Raw genomic sequence first — 24,848 nt, forward strand, 5'->3', positions numbered from 1 at the left:
ACCCACATGTTCACCATCAGCACCGAAAACACAAAAATCGTGATACGAACCGAATCGTAGGTTTGGTCTATCGTTACAGCCATAGTAAGATGAGAAAGCAAGAGTTTATGGTTTTAAAAAACAAACAAACAATGGCTATCTGAACATCTTTGCCAAGCGCAGTACAGAAGTAGGCTAATCAATAAATTATCGGGGAGGGTCATGCCTTTTTTCACAATCATTTTGGAGGGTCATAGAAAAATTTATTGCTGGCGAAGGGAGGGTCATGTCTTTTTTGACAACAGATCTCAAAACTCCTCCGGTGGCCCCTTAAATAAAAAACGAACAGTCCCTAAGTGAGTTTAAAGAGAAAAATCAAGAATTATAAATCAAATCGATAGAGCTCCAAAAACAACAACGCGTTCAGACGCGACGCATGCGCAGATTCTTTCTGAACTTTCAACTGCTTTTATTTCCAGAAAATGTCTTAATGTATAAATATTGGTATGAACATAAAAAGATTCAACAACTGGGACATAAACTAAACAAGTTCTGGAGACATTTGATGAAAAGAAATGGAACAATGAGTCCCTGAACAATATAAAAATAAGCAGTCATATCTGGTGTAGCCAGGAGCTGCTGTAAGTCCCACAGATCATCCTCATGGACTGTAGCAGACTGGCCTTTTCTTGCTGTGAGATGTTACCCCACTCTTCCACCAAGGCTCTCTAAGTTCTCAAACATGGTTCCTGGATTAGAAATCACAATTTGTGTGTGTGTGTGTGTGTCCTTATAAACCTAAATGTCCCCACAAAGATAGTAATATCAGAAATGTCTGTCCTTGTGGAAAAAAAATTTTATGGTCCCCATGAAGAAAACATGTTATAAGTCAGAGGTCTTCAATTCTGCTCCTGGAGAGTTTAGTTCCAACCTGCTTCAGCACACCTGCCTTTGAATACTTGAAAATTTAAGTTTTCTGTGAGGGCTGTGTTTAGAGGTAAGGTTAGGTTCAGGGGATATAGTTTGTACAATATAAAAATCATTATGTCTATGTCCCCATAAAATATGGACATCCAACATGTGTGGTGCATGTGTATATACAGTATTCGTGCATTTACACACACACACTCACACACACACACACACACACACACACACACACACACACACACACACACACACACACACACACACACACACACACACACACACATCCTTGTTTTTGTTACTTTGTGAGACCCCATGACTGGGACATCACTTGTGGGGTCCACCCTTTCTAGAAGAGGTACACTTCTTAAAAAAATCAGGCAAGATCAGAACACATTCATAAACACAGATCTCACTTGATAATCTCAAATTTAAGAACTTTTGCACAAGACCTGACTGAGGCTGTCACATGTGGGGTCCCAAACTGGTTTTCCTTCCTTGTGGGTCCACCTACACACACTTTGAGTTTTACATACTTTATGAGGCCATGCCTTACTATTCAGTAGTTGTGGGGCCCTTTGCACATTGTCTTTCAGTTGAATAAAAATCTATATCCTTTACTTCACAGTGAAAAAACAAGTCAGACAAAAACAAAAACAAGTCAGTTGACAACTGTTTTAGACACAGTCTTCATTCTGCCTGCTGTTTGTGGCACAATCCCTTTTGATTGGTTTGTCTTTTACCAACCAACACCAATAAACCACAATTGTCTCAGTTACAAACTAACCTTGCCCTGTGAAATATTGAAAATGTGTCAGAGAGAAACAGTCGTGTGGGGAGTCATCTATTTTTAATAAAATGGCACAGCACAACACAATTTAATGAATCATCAGTAATTTAACACTACCACTTATATTTTTAGTACTTTGCAGGACTGTGAAATCACAAGCAAGATCAGTATGTGTAGTTAACAATAATGTATTACATTTCCATGTTAAGACAATTAAACAAACACGTTGTTAATGAGATAATACATTAAACAAAAAATGTTTCGGGGACCCTAAGCGAGAACATTTAACATTCACTAATATCTGACCATTTATAATATACACTGAACGAAAATATAAACGCAACACTTGTGTTTTTGCCCCCATTTTTCATGAGCTGAACTCAAAGATCTAAGACTTTTTATATGTACACAAAAGGCCTATTTCTCCCAAATATTGATGGATTATCTCGGCACAGGAGAAGTGCTCACGAACACAGATTTAGACATATTTGTGAACAATATTTGAGAGAAATAGGCCTTTTGTGTACATATAAAAAGTTGTAGATCTTTGAGTTCAATGATAAATGGGGGCAAAAACACAAGTGTTGCGTTCATATTTTTGTTCAGTGTAGTTATTTTCAACACTGTGCTTTCTGTGAATTATACCTGCAGCTCAGGAGCATTGTATAAAATTGTATCTGCATTGGGATTTCCTTGTGACACCTTCTTACTCCCAAGTGCTCACTGACCTCTCACAGACTAAACAACCAATCAGTAACTCATTACAATGTAACACTGTCGCTCATAAGCTAATGACGACATAAATGGACAGGAAAACACTCGTCTATAACTGTAGACGGTAAAAGAACAAGCTGGAATCTGAAGAATTAGTTGACTGAAGAATCAACAACAACTGACAACTACTATAGATTTCAATCCTCAATGACCTGATATGCTAAATCACAACTCATTGACGTGATATCCTAATCCACAACTGAATGACCTGAAATCCTAAACTACGAATCAATGGCCTGATATCCTAAATCATGACTCAATGATCTGATATAGCCTTTGATCATACAAAACTGGAATCAATGAAGTGCATCATGTATTTTGGAACTACATCAAACTTTATCCTCTCCCAAATATTAATAAGAGCACAAGTGTTGCATAAGATAATATATTTGGTAAAATGCACTCCTACTATATAAAACTGACCCTGTCTCTCTGAATCCTTTACCTTTAGAACTAAAAAAGGCTGATTTCAAAACCAACATTTTTCCCAGATGTTGAAACCATTCACTATGGGAAAACATTTAAAATTCCCTAAAATCTGACCATTTTACATTTAGCCATGTACAACTTTATACTTTGGGAGTACTTTACACTTGCAGCTCAGGAGCATAGCTCAAATGTTTCTTTGCAGGGCAGATATCCGGTTTTTGATGTAAAATTTAATAGCCAGCCAGTCCCTCCATTTTAGGGCTTCTGGCTCAGATTTGAGGCACAAATCGCAGGCAGCCTTTCCTGGAACATGACAGGATTCAATGAAGTGATGTGTTTTTCGACTGCATCAACCTCCACCTTCTGCCAATTCTTTTTCTTGACTGGTTTGCAACCTAAATGAGAATGAAATTACTGAACTTAAAAGCAGGACAAATTTATAAAGTTTTGCTAGCATTCTCACAACCCAATAACCAAACCCATAAATAAATCACCTGCCAAAACAGTTCCTTTAAATTAAACTGAGTTCTTCACTACAAATACTGTTAGAGAACAGTAGCACTGTGTTTCAGTTAATCAGATCATTCACACAAGTCACTCACCATTTTTTGGAGATAATTGGATAGCTTGAGAGTTTTTCTTTTTCTCATTTCGCATCCGACTGCCTGAAGCACATGGTGACTCGGCTGTGTCCTCAACACAGTCCTTGTTCCTTGGATGCTGACTTTCATTTTGAGATGTCACACTGCACAAGGGTGGCTTCACCACACAATCTGTTTAATTAAAAAGAACAAATATTGCACGTGAGCTAGGGGTGTAACGATACACGTATTCGTATTGAACCGTTCGGTACGAGGCTTTCGGTTCGGTTTTCGGTACGCATTTTCGGTACGCATTGGACCATTTTTCCTGCCGACCAAAATTTTGTTATTTCAAATGTAGGCACGTTGCCTGGCAAGCGCGCTCATAATGTAATGGCTCGTTTCCACTGAGCGGTACGGTACGGAACGGTACGCATTTATTTGCGTTTCCACTATCAAAAGTTGTGAATGGTACCAAAATGCCGAACTGTACCGTACCACTTTTTGGGTACCCTTCCGTTGTGGTACCTAGCACAGTGGAACAGTACTAAAAGGTGGAGCTAGACTCACTGCAGGACGTTGATTGGTTGACAGAGAATCGTCACTTGTGCGTGCTACAAGTGGAATGACAACATAAGAAGCGCCATTTTTTAATATACAGTTTAATATAATACTACTGTTACTGTGTCACGAAATGTAATTTTAAGAGTTTTTCAGGCGAGAATGTAGTTGTTTAAAGCTCAAATCTGTGGTTTATTTATAAAGATTTATGAAAATTTGAGATCCGTGCAATCACCGGGCGCTTGGCGCTCATGTACCCCTCCTGGAACAGCCTTTCCTCGGCTGGTCTTTCTGACGTTTGCCGCTGACTCTGACGTCTCTGTAGTGGTTAAACATGAGATATAATTCGTCTTGTGTATATCTAACGGGCGATATTTGGTCTTGTGAATCTATAATTTGTTCACTGGCCGAACTGAGGGCTAAGTGAAATTTCATAACTTTATATTTAGGCTATTTAACTTTACCGTTGTATCGTTAGACTACAGCGCTGACTTTGTATGTTTGACTGAATTGTTTGCTTTATTTCTTGTACTTTTTACTTATACTTTTATAATGGCTATTATTGATAAAACTGAAATTTAACAAAAAGAGACAGGGTTTAGTTTTGTAATTTTTTTATTTTATTACAGTGAAGATGATCAGAGTACAAATGCACATATTGCCTGAACCATATTAAAAAGTTTAATATTTTTTAAATTTAAACGAAAAGAGGCAGGGTTGTGTTATATATATATTTTGTTATAAATAGGCTAACGTTACATGCAGTGAATATAATCAATACGCGTTGCCTGAACCACATTTGTGTGGCTATAATGTTTAAGATTTCTTTAAATGAAAACGTAAAGAGGGAGTGTGGTATTTTATAACATATTTCGTTTTATTGTTGCCTAAAATGTACATACAGAGATAACCGGAGTAGCAGAGCGAGCTGAGTGACGCTTTGAAGGACGCTCTGTTCCATTTGCAGAATTACCGGACTCGCGTCCTCGGGAGTCATTCTCCTGAGCTGGACTTGGCAAGTCCGAACTTTGCGTATTTGCTATTTAGAAACGCCTAATGTCTGTGGCGGTGCTTGGCTTCTTGTGACAAACATGCTGAGAAGCAAGAACAAGATCTGCTGTATGTCATCCATTGTTGTTTATGTCGCTTTCTTCTTCGCGCGAAAATGACGTCTATCGCTTCTTTCCGGCATAGGCTGGTTGGCAGTGGAAACGCTAGCCGATTCATGGTTTACCGACCCAAACCGTACCGTACTGTACCGTACTGTTCCGTACCGCTCAGTGGAAACGAGCCATAAGAGACGCCGGCGCGACCACAACATTGCCCAACATCAAATGGCTAACGTAATGCAAATGGAACGAAACTGCTCGTTATTGTGTGGTTGACGGACCGTTTATCAGTTTGGACCAGTGCTACGCGAGCCGATCTTGATCAAGCAACACTGTTTCTACACAGCGCTAATAAGAGATCCAGTAAAGAAAGCATTTTAATTCGCCACTGAAGTAATAACATCGCTGCGAGATATAGTGAGAAACATTCACATTTCTCCGTTATTAACGGATCAAACAGCGCTGACGTGGAAATCAGGAAGAAACATTGTGGCATGAATGAACTATCCAGTGTCCACAGATCAGCAACATTCACCATGGATTTACTGTAGTAACACTCACTGCAACCATGGAAGTTTGGCAGGAATAGTGGGCTATAATGCCTTCAAGTAACATTACGTCGCTTTTATTTTGACATTATGAATACATTTGCTGCCCTCAAATGTTAATCTTCTGAACTAAAATAAACCTTTGTTTATAACTACTACAATATTAAATTTTCAATTTCAGCTGTTTTGTTTTATATGCTCCTAAGAAGAGTCAATTATAGCTCCAGAATTGCTCAAAGTAAAAAAATATCATACTTTATGATGTTCGTTTAATTTAAATCAAGGAAATTTCTCTGGCATTTCTTTCTTTTTGCTGTATCGAAAATATATCGAACCATACCGAACCGAACCGTGACAAGTGTATCGTATCGAACCGAACCGTGAATTTTGTGAACCGTTACACCCCTAACTACTGTGATTAGTATAGTCTTCATAAGTATACAGTGCCTATAGAAAATCATCATACTCTTTTGAAATCCTTATCTTTTGTCACATTACACCCTGGAAATTAAAATTTATATATAAAAAAATGCCATGTATATGTACATATTATATCCCTTGACATCAAAGCAAAAATAATATTGAAAAAAATATATAATATGAAATTTTCATACCGTCTCATACCTACTCAATTTCGCTCACCTTGGCTTGGTCACTGACCGACTGACTAGATTTTAGGTCTGGGAGTCTGAATTGGGTGGGGATACCCAATTCATCCAGCTCACGGTTGTCAGGCTTCGAGCTCTCTCTGACATGTGTCCTTCACTCTGTGTCCTGTTAGTTCCTCTCTCTGCTCTGCCTACTCTGCACTGAAACTCTAACTCATGGGAATGTAACAAGTGTCCCGTTTGAAATATGAAACCCGTTATGCCTTACATAATAATGACGGCAAGACAGATGTAGGGAAAGGTTTATTCGTGTTTCATTGCCATAGTACAGTGGTTCCCAAACCTGTCGTGGAGTACCCCCAACACTGCACGTTTTCTTTGTATCCCTAATCAAACACACCTGATTCAATGCAAAACGCTTAATGTAGCTTTATGGACTAATACAGTGATATAAAAGACCAAACTCGCACCTTATTGGGGATGTAGGCTGTAGGCTACTATATAGGCTACAGGCAAGCAGATGGGGGTTGGGGGGGTTGTTATTGTATGGGCGGTTCGGACGATGACACAAATGCATTATATAGTTGTATTGCATATAATGTGTGCTGGTCAACTAGTCTAAAATTAAGAAACCCCTAGAACACAGTAAAAAATAAAAATATAAAAAAATATATAAAAACATAGGAACATTGTGTACATTTAAGATAGGCTAATACATTTTTTTTCCAATATCCAAATATGATACTAAATCCCACAGGGAAAAGGGCTTCTATTTGTGACGTGCTGTCTTTGCATTTGAACATTTTAAACAGGACACGCATTAGCTGAATAAATGTTAGCCAATACAAACATATTTATAGAAAACAGTTGACAATGAATAGACAGTCCAATAATAGCATAACGAATCACTTATTCTAAAAATAATTAAAATTTCCGAATCCGACATATAATGAGGGCTGTGTTAACAGTAAAACGTCCGTCATTTAACGAATTTTAAAAGCAGGGATGGATAATACAAAATGCTTTTTGACAAAAAAAACAAGCAAGAACAAAATTTAAACTTAGCCCGTCAATTTTCATTTTACAATGATTTTCTCTCTCTGTGTGTGCGCGCGTCTGTGTTTGTGAGACACAGCTCGCGCAGCACTGATACAACGGTACTTTTTAATCCATAAGTAACTAACACGCTAGTTTTCATACAAAATAAATATGTAACATAATTAGGTACTTTAGTTATAATTAACACAATAACGTAACACATACGTTTCTCAACACTGAGAATGAATGAATAAATAAACACCTGTTTCTCCAGACTCGCGCTTATCAGTAGGCTAATCCACAAACCACAGCACTTTCATAATCACTAAGCCATAGCGATTTCAAGATTTGTAGTTCAGCATTACTTGAGCATTTTATTATTTGCATGACTGAATGTCTTCCTGTTTTCTGAGTATTTTAAGATAATCCATGCGATCTGTGTGATCATCGAATCCAAAAGATTAAGTTAACTCAACAATCAACTTTCCACATCGACCCCAGGCCGTTTACCTTCAGGAGTCAGAAGTACCGTGACTGTACTGTCTTCGCTTATGACATCAGTCAGACGGCGGCCGCGGGAGTGGAAGGGGGATCGAGCGGGAATCTTTATTGGTGTCGATTTTCAGTCTCTTTTTAATGATAGGCCTTACGCATCTGTCAATCATCCCCGCTTGCTATTTGGGGAATGAACCCAGCGCTATGATTGGTCGAACTCTTCTTTTGCTGTAGCTTGATTTGAGGACTGCGCGTGCACAGAGGCGTCACCAGGTTTTTGCGTAGTTTAGAGTGACAAATCATACCAGCGTACTTTGAAGTCAAAATGCGTATCTGCTACACAAAATGCGTACAGGTTGGCAGGTATGCTAATAGCCTGCATGCAGCACATCGCCACAATATAAAGTTAAGGCAACTAAACAACCAAGAGAAATATATGTCAACCTCAAAAATGTAACATTGGATCCGTACATCCGCATCGGGGAATAACATTATAATCTCGTTCACGGTAGAGAAAGATGCATGTAGGCTACACAGGAAAAGTAACCGTGAAGACACTGAATTTAACATAAAACCGCCGTCATAATAATCACAAATACACTTACAATGCTATAAATAATAATTAATTAATAATTAATAATAATTCATTACATTTATATAGCGCTTTTCTCGGCACTCAAAGCGCTTTACATAGAAGGGGGGAATCTCCTCAACCACCAATGTGCAGCATCCACTTGGATGATGCGACGGCAGCCATATTGTGCCAGAACGCCCACCACACACCAGCTTACTGGTGGAGAGGAGACAGTGATGAAGCCAATCAGTATATGGGGATGATTAGGAGGCCATGATGGACAGAGGCCACTGGGCAAATTTGGCCAGGATGCCGGGGTTACACCCCTACTCTTTCGAAAGACATCCTGGGATTTTTAATGACCACAGAGAGTCAGGACCTCGGTTTTACGTCTCATCCGAAGGACGGTGCTCTTTTGGCAGTATAGTGTCCCCATCACTATACTGGGGCGTTAGGATCCACACAGACCACAGGGTGAGCACCCCCTGCTGGCCTCACTAACACCTCTTCCAGCAGCAACCTGGTTTTCTCAGGAGGTCTCCCATCCAGGTACTAACCAGGCTCAGCCCTGCTTAGCTTCAGTGGGCAACCAGTCTTGGGCTACAGGGTGACATGGCTGCTGGCGAGTAAATGAGTTTAATGAATGAATGGCTTGCTCTAACTGTTGCTCTGGTCTTCGTCAACAACACACGCTTTTGCACCTCCTGCTGGTGGGGTTGACTAACAGCAGATGGAGAGTATGCTCGGTAATCTACTGCTTTACCTGCAGTTCCGTTGAATTTACTGTCGAATTTGAACCACTGAATTTGTGGAAGCGAATTTTCAAAGCGAAATAAAAAATGGACCGAAAATTGCCTGTTGGATATTATAGGTTGTATTTTTAAACAGTTTGAATATTTTGGAAGTGAAATATGAAAGGTGAATATGGATTATTGAATTTTTAATAATGGAAATGTGTTTGAAATGTTTTTAATTGAAATATTCACAGCTTAAATATTCAACCATGTTGAATTTCAGCCCATAAAATGCAAACCCTGAAAATACAATGCATTAAAATGCAAGCATGGTTAATGCAATGCCTATTTTTTTCAAGTAGTGCAATTCAACAGTTTTTTTTTTATTTCAAAAACATTTGACATTATTTTACTTCCATATTGGTGAAACCAATTGTTTTTGTGTGCAGATCTCAGAGCCTAGGCTGCCTACAGAGACGTGTTTTTTTGACGACCTGCTTATGGGGCGGGCAGCTAGCAGATCGTTAGGAAAGATTAGATGAATGTGATCATTTATGTTTGGGCCTTTTTTTGGGCCTGAAATCACTGATACAACCTTTAAATCTAAAACAAAAATCCAGAAAATCACATTGTATGATTTTTAAATAATTAATTTGCATTTTATTGCATGACATAAGTATTTGATCACCTACCAACCAGTAAGAATTCCTGCACAAGGCTGGGACGGCTACAGGACAATAGGCAAGCAGCTCGGTGAGAAGGCAACAACTGTTGGCGCAATTATTAGAAGATGGAAGAAGTTCAAGATGACGGTCCATCTCCCTCGGTCTGGGGCACCATGCAAGATCTCACCTCGTGGGGCATCAATGATCATGAGGAAGGTGAGGGATCAGCCCAGAACTACACGGCAGGACCTGGTCAATGGCCTGAAGAGAGCTGGGACCACAGTCTCAAAGAAAACCATTAGTAACACACTACGCCGTCATGGATTAAAATCCTGCAGCGCACGCAAGGTCCCCCTGCTCAAGCCAGCGCATGTCCAGGCCCGTCTGAAGCTTGCCAATGACCATCTGGATGATCCAGAGGAGGAACGGGAGAAGGTCATGTGGTCTGATGAGACATAAATAGAGCTTTTTGGTCTAAACTCCACTCATTACGAAACAAAATGAGATCAGAAGGGGCTCAGATGCAGGTGGAGATGAGAGTCAGTCAAGAGTATTATTACCAGAGATGCCAATAAAGACATCAAGAGAACACAGCCTGGCCAATAAAACCCAGAGAGTGCCGACCAATCGAGGGTCAACACACAGAAATAAAACACCTTGTAATAAAACACACTGAGCAGCCAGGGACACGAGAACACAAGAGAAGTCCGGTGGAGAGCTGGGAACTATCATCAATTATTAAATGAGTTAATTTCATCTATAAAGCAGTTCTTCAGAGAACAGTGATGTCATCCCGTTCAGTTCTCATCCAATAGTGTCAGTTCAGTCAGACTAGTAATATTGCTGAATATTCAGTGTTATGGTACAGTATACTTTAATTCTGAAAGAAACCGTGTCGAGAGCACAGATCAGTGGTCGACAGCCGACTGTTGCTATAGTAACGAACAACTTCCATGCGCAGATAAACTGTGCGCTCTTATTTCAGGGACAGAAGAAGAAGCATTTACATACAAATTTACAACGCCAGATGTTGTGCACATGGAATAAAGATTATATTCTTCTTCCTCATCTTTCCCTCTGTTAGGTTCACGGTCCGGGTCCGCATGGGACAGGAGGAGTTCCCGGAGGGGTCCGGGTCCGCATGGGACAGGAGGAGTTCCCGGAGGGGTCCGGGTCCGCGTGGGACAGGAGGAGTTCCCGGAGGGGTCTGGGTCCGCGTGGGACCGGAGGAGTTCCTGGAGGGGTCCGGGTTCGCGTGGGACAGGAGGAGTTCCCGGAGGGGTCCGGGTCCGCATGGGACCGGAGGAGTTCACGGAGGGGTCCGGGTGGGACAGGAGGAGTTCCCGGAGGGGTCCAGGTCCGCATGGGACCGGAGGAGTTCCCGGAGGGGTCCGGGTCCGCGTGTGACAGGAGGAGTTCCCGGAGGGGTCCGGGTCCGCGTGGGACAGGAGGAGTTCCCGGAGGGGTCCAGGAGCAATAAGAGGGCGGCGAGGGAGGCAGCGGCTCTAAAAGCTCTGGAGGAGCTGAGGAGCAGAGGGCCGCTGCCTGAGAGGGTGAGAGAACGACCGGAGAGGGTGAGAGAACGACTGACACCACAGAAACAGTGTGACCATAATTGTCAACGGTCCCCTTCAGATGATATTTTATTCATTTGTAATCGGTCATCAGTTATTGTAATCTAGTCTCTGTGAAAGATGATTGACACTGACAGCTAGTGCAAAACTACTCCGACTAGTAGCCATCAGTGTCTGGGACTGTTTTCCATTGTTATTCCAGGTAAAACAGACGAGACGCACTGCAGTAAACCTGTAGCGACCCGTATGGCTTCTATAGGAGCCGTTTAATACAGAACTAGAGTCAGACGTTCACTAACCACTAGGGTTGTGCCGATAGCCGATAGTATCGTGTATCGACGATAGTCAGATGCCTTTGATGATATCAATACTGCAATATTGGCTCGTTTTCCCATTAATGTATTAAATTATTATTACTATTATTATTATTATAAAGCTAGTATTGTTATTAAATTAATATTAGGAACTACAAAATGTTTTTAAAACCAAATCCCCACATCAAAATTTAATTGCAAGGTGATCCATTGTCAAGAGTGTTTGTTTTAACAGACACATCATTCTTATACAGAGCCAAGATGAAAACGGCATCGTGTTCGTCAGTATTTTGTTTCCATAGCACATTAACAAAACATTTAATGACAACACTAAAAACAATACAATTACAACATATTAATAATAATAATCACTAAAATGATATAGGCCTTACATATATATATATATATAACATAGACATATATAATAACAGACTTTAGTTCACGAGCACTTGCACAACTCTGAAGCTGCTTTTGATTTTCACAGATGGCAATCACTTGTTTAACAAGAAATATTCTTCTAATTTTTTCACTGTCATTAATGTAGGTCCACAAGAGAAATATTAAGCCAGTAAATTAAGATAGTCGCTGTACCGTTATATCCATCGTCGTCTCTGAGAGAACGCGGCGTTAATGCAGCGACAGATGCCGAAAGCTCAGTCTGTTTCTGCTTTCACTTTCAGGGAATGAGCGCGTTTACATGCACGTTCTTAACCCGATTATGCTGAATAAACTGACAATGCATCGACTTTTAGATTTTTGCCCCTTAATCTGGTTTCTCCCGGCATTTAAAACGCATTAATCCGCGTTCTTTGGGCTTATTGAAGTGCGCATATGTAAAGTGTAGGAGGACAGAGAGAGCACTGGTAGGACTCATATCAGATATATCGCAAACTCCGACTCTTTCTTGACCCAAGAAATGATTAAAACGTGTTCTCATCTCGTGTAGAAGTAGGCTAGTCAAAATGCTGCATGTGTAATGGCATGAGAGGATAATGTGTGTCTGTAAATTTCCCGCTGACATGCTGAAATACTTCTTTTTTTTACCTCACTATACCTGATCTAGCCTATTAATAGGTGACTCCACCTTAGCAAAATAGAACAATATGATCATATATAAAACGAAGTAATAAAACAAGCAAATTAATGAGTAAATAAGCAAGTTAATAATATAAGTAAGCCCCGCCCCCTCACGATAATATCGTGTATCGCCGATCTCACAGGCTGACGATGGGACGATATGAAAATGGAGCATATCACCCAACACTACTAACCACACGCTTTTATTCCCATCTGCTTCATTTTCTGTGTGTCACATGATGTAATCTAGAGTTTCTCTATCCTAGCAGAGACTCGGAGGACGGCCAACGCTGCAGGACTGCCTCAGCCGGCAGTGTCTCTCTGGCCTGCGGTGTTACGCTGCCGCTCATGGGGAGGAGCTGGTTCTGGACCTGGTGGAGCAGACGGGGCCCCCCAATTCCCAGAGGTACACACACATACACGCTCACACACACACACACACTCACTCACTCACTCACACTCTCTCACTCACACACACTCTCTCACTCACACACACAACCACAACCCTAAAGCTTTGACTGTCAGTAGCTTTTCACACTGAAGCTTGATTCCTTTCCCCATTAACACCTGATCTATGATGTCCACAGCCGTCCTCCAGCATTTCCCGGCCCCAGGCTCCCAGTCCCCGACCCCCGGGACCCACGGCAGCTCCCACACCCGTAACCCCCGCGGCTTCTGGACCCGTAACTCCAAAGGCTTCTGGACCCGGACCCTGAGCAGCTTCTGGGCCCCACGCTAAAAGATTAAGGTTATTATTATCATTAAGAATATTAATTTCATCAAGCTTTTCTATGAGCTCTTTCATTCAGCAGACTCTTGTATGCTCAGAAACAGTGTGTGTTTCAGTTCATCCAGTGATATGATTCAACTTCTGCTGTGCAAATTATTCACTTGTGTTTGTTTCAATTTAATTTAGGGTTAGGGTCAGGTCAAACTCCCGAAGGAACTCAGAGAGCGGTGAAGGTGGTTTTACCGGAGTCGGTGAGTCGTCAGAAAAAAGAATACTGCTATGTTGGGAATGATAGACATTGGGGGAAAGGGGAACAATCTGTGTTCTGTCTCTAACACAGAAGAGCTGAGTGGGGCAACAATAGGCTCTGGTGGGGCCTCTACCACCTGAGGGGTGGGTACCCTGTCATTGACCTGTGGTTCTTCCTCCTGAGGCGGAGGTTTCCGGCACTGGTGTCACAGGGTGGCTCTGGGCTAAAGGGGCCGTGACAGATTTCCGGCACTGGTGTCACAGGGCAGCTCTGGGCTAAAGGGGCCGAAACAGAGATTTCCGGCCCTGATGTCACAGGGCGGCTCTGGGCTAAAGGGGCCGCGACAGAGATTTCCGGCCCTGGTGTCACAGGGCGGCTCTGGGCTAAAGGGGCCGCGACAGAGATTTCCGGCCCTGGTGTCACAGGGCGGCTCTGGGCTAAAGGGGCCGCGACAGAGATTTCCGGCCCTGGTGTCACAGGGCGGCTCTGGGCTAAAGGGGCCGCGACAGAGATTTCCGGCCTCGGTGTCTCCGGGCGGCTCTGGGGTGGAGGGACCGTTAAAGAGGGTTCCGCTCCTGGTTTTAGGTGGCGGCTCTTGTGTGTTCTCTTCCTCTGTTCACGGGGCTGAGGCTCTTCCACCTGTATGGGCAGGAGGGTCTCTGGCAGGTCCTGGGGAGGTACTTCCTTCTCAAAGTACCAATCTTCTCTGTGTGGAGGAGAACTAGTGCCTGCTTTTTCTGGTAAACAGAGTGTTGGAGAGGTTTGTACCTCTATGTGTTTTTGACTGCCTATTTGTCTCACAGGAGTGGTGTTGGCAGGAGGTTCGGCCGGCAGAGGTGCAGGGGCCTGTGTGGCAGTTCGGCTGGTGGAGGCGACGACAGCAGCGTAAGTGCGAGGGAGTCCGGTCCCCATTGTGTCTGTGTGGGCTTTCTGTGCCGTCGTGCTCTCACAAACCCAGATTTCTGCTGTAATCAGGGCCTCTGCTTGTTCAATAGCTTCTGCACTAACTCTACCTCTGTAATTTCTGTCCGCCCAGTGTGACGCCACCTCAAATGCTTCAGGCCAATCGGCTTGATTGGTCTGGGTACGTATGCTCTGTATGGTTGCATCAATCATTGATTCGTAATGTTGTTCGAGAATCAGTTGTGTTGTGTAGGACCAGTTTTTTGCGTTGCCCTGTAGCAACTGTGTAACTCGGTCATTTACAAAGGCTGGTTTCACCGTCTCTATCAGGAGGTCAGTGAGCCTTTGGAACGTGATCGGCTGGTTATTCTGAACCTTCGTGGTAACTCTCTCGAGATGGTGTACCTGACCAATAAGCTCGTAGAATAGTTTGATTGTCGTTTTGAGTTGAGGTGGTGCCGGTGTGAAATCTGGATTTTGTCTAAAACTGTTTTTGTTTTCTCTTGTAGGTTTTACCCTCGTTCTATTTCTAGGAGGAGGGTGGTGTTGCTGGTTTCCGCCCCTGTTCGTGAGGTGCAGGTAAGTGTCGCCTAAAGGAGGATTCACGTCCTTCTGTCTACCTCCATGAAAGTTGAAAGAAACCGTTCTGGGTCTCTGATTGGAGGGGGTGTATGTGTAGTTGCTATGAAAGGATGGTCTGGTATGTTGGTAGTCAAGGTGTTGTGGGCGAGGAAAGTCATCCTCATCCTCAGTCTCCGAACCTTCATAAAAATATTCACGCCGAGCGTGTTTGTGTACTACCATATCATCCTGATAGGTACGTGATTCTCTGATTTCTCTCTTTTGGCGTTTTTTACCCTTTGTGTTCTGACCAGGAGGCCTGTATGGGCCTGCCACTGATCCAAAATGATCCTTATGATAGGGAGATCTGTATGGATCTGCTACCTTCTCATAACGGTCATTTTGTGGAGCAGGGAAGTGTTGGGAGGGTCCAGGCCTGGACACCTCACTGTGAGTGGCTCTATTAAATTCCCTGTTTTGATGTTTCTGAATGTTTGTGTTGTTTGTTATGTCCGCCACTCACAGGGCGGAACCGTGGAGCTGTATTTCTTTGTCTCCTGTATGGGAAACTCTGCTCCTTATCACGGTGGCATGCTGAAGTGTTACTTGGGGTGAAATTAAAATATTTATAATCTGGTGTAACACTTGTGTGTCTAATTTTTGGACGTGTGTGTGGTTCTCTGTCTTGGTCTACCACGGAAATTGTCCATAATGTCAGAACTATGTGTGTATTTTTTTGGAAATTTTTTGGTATTTTTATGAAATTTTTTTGGTTAGATTTTTATAGATTTTTTTTAACTGAACAAGAAATAACAAAGAAACATAAAAAAATGAAAAAATCATAAAAAAAGTCTTTTGCGACATTTCGGTAAATAAATATTACCTTCTTCAGGCTGACTTGAACTTGAGAAAAAAAACTTCTAGGAACAGTAGAAGAAATATATTTACAGTATATATAATATATATATATATATATATATATGTATATATATATATATATAAACTATAATATGTATAAAATACAATATATATATATATATATATATATACAGATATATCCTCTACAATGAAATTAACAAGGTAAATGAACTCTTTGTTAAGACGTGGAGGAGCGAAAAAGCTGCGCCCAGTTGCTGTCTGTTGAGAGCATGAGATGAGAGCGTGCTTGAATGCGCGCCCCCTTTATATGGTCTGGCTCTAGAAAAAAAGCTGGTTTTCAATATGTGGATTTAAGGCATTTCTAAAGTCAAGTCAAGTCAAGTCAAGTCATCTTCATTTATATAGCGCTTTTAACAATGTAGATTGTTTCAAAGCAGCTTTACAGAGACAAGCGTATAATTTAAGGTAACAGAGATTGTTTTGGCTTTATAGCGGTTCTTTAATAAAGTTATTTTCAAGCTAAAGTTATTTTTGATTGATTTTCTTCCGTCGCAACGATCATTTGTTATTAAATTAGGGGCCGCTAAGACGACACCATTCTCTCTACACAGACTTTAAACGCGAACCTGTGAGAAACGCTGATGGCGTTCACATGCGTATTTAGAATTGGTTCTATAGTTATGTGCGTTTGAATATATGTGCGCAGGTTTGGAATTCCCTACAGACCAAGCCTAAACAAAGTACTGGGCTTTCCTTATAAATTTTGATAGAGAATTTTATTTTATTTTGTCACTTCGGGTAGGAACGCGAAACGAAATTTCCCGACAACGCCTTATCTGTAGAGTGGTAAAGGGATCCTCCATAGGGAGAGACTAGTTGGCACTTCAGCACTGCGTTGTCATCGGGTCCAGGTGAAGGTCCTTCGTCAGATCTGGATACGGCCTGGATCCGGGAGGCTGCGGGAAAACCTCGAGATAAACACAGACACTAAAATTAGCGTAGATGCCATTCTTCTCATGATGTAACGAGTACATCAGGATTTATGGGAAGTGTTCCCGGTTCCAGCTGACCTAATCTATGCAGCCTAACATTGAATTATAGAAGTCTATAATGTATTATGTGAAAGCTAGTTCAAAGAGATGTGTCTTTAATCTGGCTTTGAACTGACAGCAGAGTGTGTCTGCTTCCCGGACAATGGTAGGAAGACTGTTCCAAAGTTTTGGTGCTAAATAGGAGAAGGATCTACCGCCAGCAGTCGATTTTGATATTCTAGGTATTATTAACTGGCCGGAATTTTGAGATCGCAATAGACGTGAAGGACTATAATGCGTTAAGAACTCGCTCAAGTACTGCGGAGCTAAACCATTTAGTGCTTTGTAAGTAATCAGCAATATTTTAAAATGTATGCGATGTTCAATAGGCAGCCAATGCAGTGTTGAAAGAACCGGGCTAATATGGTCATACTTCCTGGTTCTGGTAAGAACTCGAGCTGCTGCGTTTTGGACCAGCTGTAGTTTGTTAACTAAGCGTGCAGGGCAACCACCCAGTAGAGCATTACAATAATCTAGCCTTGAGGTCATGAAATCCTAGATACTATCCTCAATTAAAGTTTGGATGCGTGTTTCTAATTCTGAAATCTTCTCTGTCAGCCTAACTGTCTCCTTGCATTTATCACATATAAATCCTATATTGCCGACAGAGAAGGCTATGCTAAACATGTGACATGAAGTGCAGGTGACAATAACAGGACAAGACATTACTCACCGTGTTTGTTGACTGATTCTTACTTACCTGAGCTTTTTATGAACTCAAAGGCGCGGGCGCGCGAGAGAAAAACAAAAAAAAAAAGATAGCTGAGCGCACGGGTGGCGCGTTAACAGGCTAGCGTGTTGTGCTAACGGAAGCTAGCGATGTCAGGTTAATCTGAGATGTTGGGTAAGCTGTATTTAGTAGTAGTATAAACAACTAGAAATTGTAGTAAATGATGGTTCAAAACAAAGAAATACGAGGCTTAAACGGAGCTTACAGCACCGAAGCAAACACACTCACAGCAGGCAGCGAGGCAGGCAGACAGGAGCAATCGATCAAGACTTAAACGAAATAACTTCCAATCTGGACAGCGAAAGGTAAGTCAAAGTTCATATGAAACAGTGTATATTTATGTTAGTAGTTTTAAGTCTTGATTTAAGAAAGAAATTAGTTAATTTCGTTCACGGGTGTAAGTCGATTCCAGATGACGTCATACCCGTCGCGTGGGGGGAAAAAAACATGTATAATCTTGAAAAATGGTTATAGACATGAAAGAAAATTCTGGAAATGGAGATTTATAACTAAAATATTTAATAAAACACTTCCATAAAAAGAGTTGAAGTGAAGAATGTTTTAAAGTGCGTGAAATTAAATCTGTTGACCTCGGATGACGTCACGCCTGCTTGGACTGGTAAGAAAATGTAAAGCTGTTAAACATAGTCATAGATATGAGTAAAAATTCCAAAAATGAAAGTTTTATGACTGTCAACAACCTTCATAAAGAGAGTTGGGGCAGAAAATGTTGTATAATATGTGTTTGGAATTTATTTCACGGGACGACATCGTTTTTTTAGGGATGACATCGTTTTGGAGATATCGTCCCGTCTATGAGACGTTTTTGAGGTCAAATAATAATATTTAATATTGTCAATATGTATATATGGTCCTAATACATCCCAAAGGGTATAAGAAAAATATATTTAGCTGAACTGTATGTTTGAAAAAGATGAAATAGGTGTAAAGTTTAAATGTATTATTACAAAAAGTTGATCGAATAGAGTCATAAGAGACAAAAGACACACCGAACTCAAACCAATCTCGACCCATGCAGGCTATCCAAAAGCTCAGAGGCAGTGGCACGGGCTTGGTTAGGGGAATGACAAATCCAAGATCTGGGACCCTGAGGCCCCAGAAATGGTTATGCACTGGCCCACTTTCTGCTGACCACTAAAGGACACCCCAGGCCAAGAAAAGAAAACGATGCTGTGTCTCAACGTCCCCACAACAGTGTCAACTTGTATATAACAATAATAGTAGTAATAATAATCCTCATAACAATAATAATAATAATTAAAGCTGCAAGCAGCATTTATCGGGGTTCAAGCAGTTAAGAACTTTAAGGCCTTTAAGCACAAAAGCATCAAAAGTTATAAAGTTTTATTTGGCAAGCATGTAACCACTGACATCATAGATGGAAAAGACCATGTTCTAGCATGATTTACCATGATATAACACATTCTAGCATGATTTACCATAGTTTATCATAATTTATCATGGTTTACCATGATTTACCCTGTTCTAGCACAGTTTACCATGATTGTATCTTAGTTTACCGTGATTTACCATGTTCTAGCATGATTTACCATGATATACCACATTCTAACATGATTTACCATAGTTTATCATGATTTATCATAGTTCACCATGATTTACCATGTTCTAGCATGATTTACCGTGATATACCACATTCTAACATGATTTACCATAGTTTCTCATAATTTATCATGGTTTACCACGATTTACCCTGTTCTAGCATAGTTTACCATGATTTACCATGATATATCACGTTTTAGAATGATTTACCAGGATTCTAGCATGATTTACCTTGATACACCACATTCTAGTATTATTTACTATGATTTACCATGGTTCTAGTGTTATTTACCATGATTTACCACATTACTAGCAATTATGTGAAGTGTCAGTGCAAATGAAGTGATAAACACTGACAAAATCTGATTGTGTTATAATAGTTATTGTTATATAAGTGATTTTTAGTGTCTAAATATGAATGTGAGCACATGTGAAAAGACTTCATTAATAAGTAGAATGGCCAGCAGAGGGCAGTAGAAGACCACTAACCCTCACTTTCACTTTAACCCTCTGAGGTCGAGAAACGCGCCGACGCGTTTTGCTGGATTTTTTTCACATAGCAGCAACATAAACTTAAAAAAATCCGTCATTTATGGTCATATAAATAAAATAAATACATGATTATAAACTATAGAGGGTCTTCTTTTTTTTGTGTACACTCACATTAACATCAAAACCTTGTTTTTATTTTTAAATAAATAAAATAAACAGGGTGCGCTTTCAGCTCACTCTGTCTCTGCAAAAATCTTTCTGAAACAAGTCTGGAAAATGAACTGCAACTCAGCGAATACTTATCACACAACCATGAAACATGCGTCTAAAGAAAGCTTTAAATTTCTACTTTTAAATAAAACAGTTCACATTCAAAACAAATATTCTCCTGCAATGTAATCTGTATGAAACTAAAGAGAAGTACAGTTTATCCCGTCTCATCTAATTAGCTGTAATGAGTTCACGCCCTCTTGCAGAGCGCGCTATTCATAAGATAATGTGCTGAGGTGATCTATGCAAAATAAGGTAAAAAGCCCCCTGAAATGCTTTAAAACCAGCAAGTTTCATTCATTCACTTTCCTGCGCCGTTGGAAGATGACACGGTACACAGCCCTTCAGCTTGTCCTGGATAGTGATGAAGAGTTCACTTTTTCCTCAGAAGAAGAACAGGACTCTGACAACGAACGTTTGTATTTTGAAGAGCGACTTGATCCAGGCGTGGATAATATTTCGGATGAGTAAGTCTTTTTAAATTTACTTGCATTAGTTGACAAGCTATTTTGTATAAACGTAGGCTACATATTTTACTGGTTGGACCATTTCCATACTTGTCATTCAGAGTAATTATATTTAAATGGTCTAGGCTATGCTTTATAAAGTAGGAGAGAGGCTTCATGCAGTCTGTTTTCTTTCGTTTTTAATAGTTTTGTTTAAAATAACACATTTCGAGCTTTCTATATATTTCTCTGGTATTTTAGGCAAAGCTTATGAGTTTGGGTTCATTTATGAGGCCTCCAGTTCCTGCTATTTTTAATTCTTATGTATTAAATACAGGCAATTGGTTGATGAAACAACTATTAAAATTAAGATACAATTAATACAAAACGAAAGACCTATGTTACAGACAAATGAAAGACAACATTTTGTTGATTAGTTTTGGATAGATTACACATTTTTACTGTAAAATATCTGCCACCTCAAATAAGCTTTTGTTTGCCAATTTTTGCTAATAATGTTAAATATAGTATGTTTTGTCAATGTAGGCTATATTCGAAGTAATGAATCCTTAACTTTGAAATATGTATGATAAAATGTATACTTTAGTTTTTACAAAGAAAGATTACACTTCAATTGTTGTTGTAATTGTAACCTTTTTAATAAAAAAAATATATATTTACAAGGTAGATGTAAACAAATTTTAAAAGGTAAATATAAGCCTTTTCTTTAAATGATTTTTATTGTGTTTTATTAATGACAAATTTGGGGAGAGGATACATATTCCAAAACTGAAAATACAGTATGAGAATTAACTGCACAATTACTAGACATGTTTTCCTTGGATATTATACAATTTGCAAGCAAAATTTGTGAAAAAAAAAAAAAAAAATTGACATGCTTCCAACTGTGAATCAATTTGGTAGAATATATATATATATATATATATATATATATTGCTCTTGCATTCTTTCTTGTGGCTATAGGTGACACACCTGAATGAATGGCTCATTAAGTATGCGGGCCCCATTGTCTCCTCAGGTGTGAACCACTACATATGCATGATGCTGTTGAATTGTTGACGCCCCTTGCGCATATTGTCTTTACAAACAAAAAGTGTTTTACAAGATTTAAATCAATGTATTGTGTTATGTGAATGATAAGGGCAGGATGATTTTCACATCATTTTGAAGAAAAAACTCTAGGCAACGACATCCATTTGTCAAAAGTCTTATTGTCACATATTTAGTATGTGTTTTGTGGCCTTATTTCAGAAACTTTAGTTTTTAGTTTTTTCAATAACCATGCATAAACATTATTCTCTCAAAAATACAAACATGTACATGCATGTTGCTCACATATTATGGTGGCCCTGTTTGTGCTAAATAGAGTGTAATTATACCTTTGCCATTAATATGTTTATAAGCAACTGAAAAAAGCACAAATGTCAGGGCATGTCAGAACATCTCAAGGACCCCAAAAACCACTCAGACCCCAGAGGGTTAAAGTTCATGATTTTCACCAGTTTTCTGCACTAAAGCAAACCAGTTTTTCCATGTTAACTCAATAATGCATGCTTACACATACACACACACACACACACACACACACACACACACACAAATACAAATAATCATATATACAGAAATACAAATATGTTTTTAATGTTTTGGGATATGTTATTGAGAAAATATATTTATTGTTCTATAGGAATTCCTTTGTGATCTAATAATATAACAAAAGAAAAGAAGCAGAATCAGAGCCAGGAGGAATGTCTTGGTAGTGTCAATCAAGCTTATGTATGTGCTGATCACACCTCTCTCTTACACAACGCGTCGTTGTTCAAAATCAAGATTGCTGCTGCCGACAAGCCTCAGCTGTTCTAATGGCGTATAAACAACCAAAAGTGCTCATTTCTCGAGTGGTACCTGTTCATACAATAAAGACGGGTAAATGGAAAAAGACTGATGATGATAAACAAGCAAAAAAGAAAGAATTAGACAGAGCCCGAAATAAAAGGAGGGTAAACAGCTGAGCAGGTTTTCAGAGGTGGAGGGAGCTACGTCAGGGAGATAATATCAGGGACAAAATTATAACTATGCAACCGTCTACTACAGTATCGCATCAGTCTCCCTGAGGAAACATTTTATTAATTCGTTGCTATTGGAGAGCAAGAATTTACTAAACTCGTTAAATCATCTAAATCGACAACATGTATGTTAGACCCTATACCGACTAAGGATACGTACCAAAAACCTTTAAGCTGGCTATGATTAAACCGCTTGTTAAAAAAACGCAACTTGATCCTACAGAATTAGTCAATTACAGGCCGATCTCGAATCTACCTTTTCTGTCAAAGATATTAGAAAAGGCAGTATCCTCACAACTGTGTTCCTTTCTTGAAAGAAATGATATCTGCGAGGATTTTCAGTCAGGATTTAGACCGCACCATAGTACCGAGACAGCTCTCGTTAGAGTCACAAATGATTTGCTTTTATCATCCGATCGTGGTTGTATCTCTCTATTAGTGTTACTGGATCTTAGTGCGGCATTTGACACCATTGACCACAACATTCTTTTAAATAGACTCGAACATTATGTTGGCATTAGTGGAATTGCACTAGCATGGTTTAAATCATACTTATCTGACCGTTATCAGTTTGTAGCAGTAAATGAAGAGATATCTTATCGATCACAAGTTCAGTATGGCGTACCACAAGGCTCAGTACTAGGACCGTTGCTGTTCACTCTGTACATGCTACCATTAGGAGATATTATTAGGAAGCATGGAATTAGCTTCCACTCTTATGCTGACGATACTCAGCTCTATATTTCTTCAAAACCTAACGAAACATACCAATTCACAAAATTAACGGAATGCATAGCAGATATAAAAAATTGGATGACTCGTAATTTCCTACTTCTAAATTCAGAAAAAACAGAGATTCTAATTATTGGACAAAAAACTTCCTCACGTAGTAACCTAGAATACTGTCTAACACTTGATGGCTGCTCTGTTAAGTCTTCGTCGTCGGTTAGGAACCTGGGTGTGCTCTTTGATACCAATCTTTCATTTGAAAGTCACGTGTCTAGTATCTGTAAAACCGCATTTTCCATCTTAAAAATAGATCTAAATTACGCCATATGCTCTCATTGACAAATGCGGAACAATTAGTTCATGCGTTCATGACCTCAAGGCTAGATTATTGTAATGCTCTACTGGGTGGTTGCCCTGCATGCTTAATTAAACTACAGCTGGCCCAAAACGCAGCAGCTCGAGTTCTTACCAGAACTGTAATGATGCAGCGGACGAGGAGGGATCCATTTGCAGCTTTTATTAGAGTGGTCAGACAGGCAGGGTTAAACAACAGCAGACAGAACAACGGAGAGAACACAGAGCAGATCGGGGTCACAGGCAGAAGTCAGGGCAGGCAGCAAAAAGGCAAAGTCCAATTAACAATCCGGGTAAAGGCAGGCAGAGAACAATCAGGAGTCGAGATACACAGTCCAAGGTCAGTAAATGAGAACAGCAAACACAGGAATAAACGCTCGGAATTGAAAGCCAGGGCAATGCAATACTTCGCAATGAACTTGAGAGTGAACGGGGTTTATATGGGTGTTTGTGTAGATGAGCTGCAGGTGTTTGTGTAATCAGTCCCAGGTAAGCGGCATGATGGGATATGTAGTTTGTGAGGAAGTGATCCTAATCTATTGTGGAGCGCCCTCTGGTGGCTCTCGAGGGCACTCCAGCTGGTGATTGTTACATAGCCCCCCCCCCCAAAGAGCGGCTTCCAGACGCTCCAAAACTGACCAGGTGGGAGGTGGCGCGGAGGCGGATCCGGGGGCGGGATGGAGGGCCAGGTCCGTGGAGCAGAAGAGGACCTAGAGACTGCAGCAGGACGGAAGGCCAGGGCGGAGCAGGCTGTGCCGGCGACCAGGGCGGAGCAGGCTGTGCAGGCGACCAGGGCGGAGCAGGCTGTGCAGGCGACCAGGGCGGAGCAGGCTGTGCAGGCGACCGGGGCGGAGACGACCCTTCAGGCGGCCAGGGCGGAGACGACCCTTCAGGCGGCCAGGGCACAGGAACAGACACCGGCTCAGGAACAGACACCGGATCAGGAAGAGGAACAGACACCGGCTCAG

The 24,848-nt window shown here is 40.7% G+C and overlaps 3 long non-coding RNA genes across 4 annotated transcripts in view; 2 read left to right on the forward strand and 1 right to left on the reverse strand.

Moving 5' to 3' along the window:
* Nucleotides 1-2,137: 2,137 nt before the first annotated feature.
* Nucleotides 2,138-24,848, reverse strand: part of LOC309497265 — a 42,851-nt gene continuing 20,140 nt past the window's right edge. Inside the window, exons 4-6 of one of the 2 annotated variants that reach the window (XR_014205462.1) lie at nt 3,502-3,672; nt 2,679-3,294; nt 2,138-2,622 (exon numbers count right to left, since the gene is read on the reverse strand). This is a non-coding gene — a long non-coding RNA (uncharacterized lncRNA). Of the gene's footprint in view, nt 2,623-2,678; nt 3,295-3,501; nt 3,880-24,848 lie in introns of those variants that run through there. The other variant, XR_014205463.1, reaches the window with a different exon arrangement.
* On the forward strand, nt 11,136-13,393 carry LOC309497338. Its single transcript, XR_014205510.1, has 3 exons — nt 11,136-11,365; nt 13,049-13,183; nt 13,365-13,393. It is a non-coding gene; the product is annotated as an uncharacterized lncRNA (long non-coding RNA).
* LOC309497313 lies at nt 13,702-14,200 on the forward strand. Its single transcript, XR_014205482.1, has 3 exons — nt 13,702-13,758; nt 13,848-13,946; nt 14,039-14,200. It is a non-coding gene; the product is annotated as an uncharacterized lncRNA (long non-coding RNA).

The sequence above is a fragment of the Leuciscus leuciscus genome (assembly GCF_965113295.1).
Source record: "Leuciscus leuciscus genome assembly, chromosome: 1".
NCBI lineage: Eukaryota > Metazoa > Chordata > Actinopteri > Cypriniformes > Leuciscidae > Leuciscus > Leuciscus leuciscus.